The sequence below is a fragment of the Melanotaenia boesemani genome, chromosome 12, assembly GCF_017639745.1.
Source record: "Melanotaenia boesemani isolate fMelBoe1 chromosome 12, fMelBoe1.pri, whole genome shotgun sequence".
Taxonomy (NCBI): Eukaryota; Metazoa; Chordata; class Actinopteri; order Atheriniformes; family Melanotaeniidae; genus Melanotaenia; species Melanotaenia boesemani.
In genome coordinates, this window is record NC_055693.1 from 8,802,734 (window position 1) to 8,807,676 (window position 4,943).

A 4,943-nucleotide genomic window follows, 5' to 3' on the forward strand; every position below is an offset into this window, starting at 1 on the left:
CAGATCATTTTAAGTGTAGAGGCATAGATCATTTTTTCCAAGTGTGACATTTTCATTTTGATGTGTCTAAATAGGAAGGGTTTCAGTGCTCAAGCTGAATCTTGTCATGATTGTATTTAGTAATTCCTACCATTTACCATGCTGTCACTGGTCTTTACCAACAATAAGCACAGCTCAGTGGCTGTTTTCACTCCTCCCACTCACTTCTTTCAGCAACGTTGTCTGGCATGTGCATCCTCCACTTTATGATGGCTTCTGCTTAGTATACACTGACACCATGAAATACATGTGGATGAATCTGCGATGGAGGAACCAGCACTGGAACCAGACCGCCCGTTTTCATGTTTCAGTATGACTTGTTGGGAGCAAATTTGTTATCAGAAAATCGTAGTTTTAGGGATCAGGTAGGAAACAGTTATGGTTGTGGTTATGAATCACTGTTCAAAAACAGAAGTTTTTATAAAATGTATCTGTAAAACTGTTAATGAATGAAAAGATAAGATAAAAAGCAACCCTTGTCTCAACTTCAATAATCAACCCTGTCATTAAGTATTATATATAATTTAAGTGTGTGTGTCTGTGTGTATAGATATAACTTTTAAACAGTTTAGTAAATTATGAGAACCCACAGTAACACTTAGAGGTCGCCTAATGCAGTCAAGGCAAGTAAGTATGCAAACCTTATCATTTTTATGTTTTCCAGCTTCAAACCACATAAACTATAGTGCTTATTGAGCTTAAATGACCTATTTAGAATATTTTGTATTTAACTTTAAAATAGCTGATATATAGTAACTATACATCGTTGCATTATTTATTGTTATTAGGATTTAATATGCAAAATAGTCCATTTTTACCCTTTGCCACCTGCTTAAAATCCTTCATGGTCTACCCCAGTAGAATTTTAATCTAATTTATTAAGCATGTCTGTCAACACTGTAAGACTGTATTGTTTTGGTTTCATTTTTTAAAGGACAAGAGGAAAACACCGTTCTGAATAATGAAGTCCTTTGTTTTTGGCAAATTAACACTTCTGCAAATTTTTCATTGTATCGAAAATGTGGTCCATTGTAAAAGTAATCTTCATTTCACCTGCCTCTCCTCCTCTTTCATCTGCTGTGCGTGGCTCCACTCAGCACTGTGTTCTCTGTGTTGAGTTGGTTTGAGTTCAGTTCAGTGTCTCTACTGTTGTTTTGCTGCTCTCATGCTTCTTTCTGTCTCATGCAAGCGTTTCTTCGGCTTGTGTGACTCTAGTATTAAAATATGTCAATGTGCATTTTTTCCTTTTTTTTTTCTTTGAAAACCAAAAAATCATTTTAAGTCAAAGCTTTTTCTGCTCTACATTTACTTGATGCTAGAGTGCATCAGCTTATCTTACATAAAGCTGTTGCCTTTAAAAATGCAGCGTTTTTACATATCAGGTCCTATAGAGCAAACATATTCAGCTGTGTATGTGAGTCATTCTAAAGATAATTTGACATATATATACTGTGAAAAAATATGTTGATTTGTATTTCCTCAAAACCTACAGTTAAGATTATCTAATAAAACAATATCAACTGAAATGTGGTCTCTCCTGTGTTTCATTTCTTATTAAGCCTTGCTTTTGCTTTAGCACAAAATGTAATTACTGAAGAGGAAATATATTCCGGCTTCCTCCCACAATCCAATAACTTATATGTAAGGTAATTGTTGTTTCTTCAATTTCCTTAGGAGTGTGTGCTAGAGTGGTTGTTTGTCTCTCTGTGTCGGCCTAGTGATGGACTGGTAACCAGTCCAGGGTGTACCCTGACTCCCACCGAATAGCAGGTGGGACAAACTCCAGCCCTGCTACAAACCTGCACTGGAATAAGCGAGTATAGCCAGAGGATGGTAATATTATTCTTTAAGAGTTGAAGGGATGGGTTAAATGCTGTAATAAACTATTATTACAATTATTTGAATGCTGATAAAATAAATAAGTAACCATAAAATGAACATGCACATAGAACTGCAGAAGAAATCTCTTTGTTCTAACACCCACTGACATGTGTCTGTTGCTAAGCAAAGTACTACATTAGGACTTTGCATTATAAGTCAATTTCCTGAACATCTGAGAAAATAAAGCCGACCTCTCTACGGATGAAACACCCCCTCATTCCCTAACAGCTGTTAATCAGCAGTTCAGCACGCTCTTCTTTTAAAACTTGAAAATGTGAAATGACTGCTTATCCGAATTTGGCACTCAGTCTGCTGCAGCACATTTTGCACAGAGAGAAAATCATATTGAGAGAAGTTTATCAGATGGCCTATTTTTGTGAGGTCATGGTGTCCGGTCACACTGGATAATGGTAAAGTGGTGTGACACTTATGTTGGAAGATTAATGGCAGAGTTACACAATAACAGTTAAAAGACAGTATTAAATGATGTTTTGGTTTTTCACTAAGCCCTGCAGTTAGTATCAGACTGTGCCTTCATGCCAAATCTAATGGGTATTCACATCATTCTGTTGCACTGACCCATTCTTCCTTTAAAACTACCTCACAATTTTACGTTCACCTTTTCAAAGAGCTGATGGTTGTGGTCTGGCTCTGCTGGTTATCTACTACACGCTGTACATTACTGACCCGAGCCTCCCTTCTTTCTTTGTATATTATCAGGAAAACAGGAAATTGGTTTATTCAAACATAACATAAATGCAAATGCAGTATTTAAGGCAAAAACACAGATTTTAACAAACTTTGGAGTCAGTATTTAGTGTGAGCACTTATATTCTGAAATACAGCCTGAACCCTCTTAGACAAGCTTTCTTGTAATTTCTATAAGTAGTCATTTCAGGTTTTTTTGAAGGATTTTCCAGAGGTCCTCTTTGGATGTTGATGCCTTCACTGCTTTAATAATATTGTTGAAATGCCTGTTGTTCATTCCTCATGATTTGCCCATTAGTACTTTCACAAATTTGTCCATGTTTTGCTCTAAATGCATTAACTCGTATTAGTCAGGTTCCATTTAAAGTTATCTACTATACATCTAATGCCCAAACCAAAGGGATTGAATTAGGTAACATAACAGGACTATCCTCATCCTTACTACATTACAGTCAAATCCCTGTGATAGTTTATACTCTGGCATAGCAGGGCTGCACAAAGTTGGACTGTTTTTCCTCAATGAGTCACTCCTATATCTTTAATCAGCACATATTTATTTAACACAGTGGGCCTCATCCATTGATCTCAACAATCAACCTGACCTGAACTGATTTTAGTGGCTTGCTAACTAACTAAAGCAAGTTTGTAAGTAAAGATTTACATTAACATAGCCATAGCCATGGCTCATTTGCATATTTTCAAAGATAATGAGAATAACAACAAGCCCTGGGGGGGATCATTGTTGGCTCTTTTTGAAATAAAACAAGTTATGCTAGTTGTATTTATGTTTTTTTTCTTTCTTTTAATAAGCCACGTTGCATAAAACACCACATGGGAGTGTGTTTATAGCTTAATAAGATGGTGCTTGAGTGCATCATTATGAAGCCAAACACACAGAGTCCTTTTTTCTTTGATACTATGTCAACACATCTTTCTGTTTCAAGGGAGGTCACGGCATATTTAACTACAACAAAACCAGTTAAAAATAAACACTCAACACTGATCTCACACTACAGGTACCTTAGCTGTGTTAAAAAAAGGAGATGCTGCATTGTGGTAAAGATGGCCGTGTCAAAGTTACTTAGAAATTTGCTGCAGTTGCCAAATTTAAAATGAACACATTTTTAAGACACATACCTCAGTCTATATTTGATAAGGTTATTTTTCTTTGTTTTCATAACTTCCACTTTGCTACCACTCTAACAGTGTTTCTTTGTACTTGCTGGAATTACTTGGCACCTCAGGCACACATCTCTTTATGTCTGATGGACAGGCAAAACCATGATTTGAAACGGGAAAGGTATGATTCATATACATACAATGTGTTAAAACCTGTTGGAATACAATGTATAGAACTGTTGCAACAATCGTCCATCCATTTTCTATGGTTTCTCTTTTTTTTTTGCTGTACCCTATTCAGGGTCGCAGGGGTGCTGGAGATTATCCTAGCTATAAATTGACAAAAAGCAGGGCACACTGGACATCCTGCCAGGCTATTGCAGAGACAACCAACCATAAACATATACGCACTCACATTCACCCTGACAGTCTATTTAGAAATGACGCATCAACACAACATGCATGTTTTTGGACTGTGAGAGGAATTAAGGGGGAAAAATGCCAAGAAAACATGCAAATCCCACATAGAAAGGCTCTAGCAAAAAGTTGAGTCAGGGACCTTCTTGCTGTGAGGCAATTCAGCAAACCGGTTACACAAGCTTGAAAGCTTTTACTTTCCATCACAAGCATGGCTGTCAAGGCAAAATACTGAACCCACAATGTAATTCAGCATGGCTCAATACACACACATTTAAACAAAATATACTCATTTCAAGAGAATAAACATCAATGTGACTTTTTTACATTAACACTAGAAATTACAAAAGATACATACAGTATCTTACTAACTGAACCTTTAAATCAAAACCTCTGTATCTGCTGAAGGGCTATTTCCTCTCTTTTCTCTGTAAGCTGCATCGCCTCCTGTGAAGAATAAGTCTTCCTGTTTCCGCCTCTGCAGCTCCACCTGCTTCCCCATCAGATGTTTCCTAGCTGATGAACTATCCTGTTTCGCTATTGTTCTCCAGTCACCAGCCTCACTGATTTCTATCCCGCTGACCATCCTGTCATCCAGCTTTCCTGTTCCTCACTTCGCCAACCTCTTTTCTGTGCACAGCTCTATAGTTTATACTCAGTTATATTTTATTTAAACTGGTAATGCATGACTCACCAGATGCTACAGCCCTGGAGAACAAGTTAGAAAATACTTATACCAAAGAAAAGAAGCCATAAACTTTGTACTTTTGAGGGCAAAA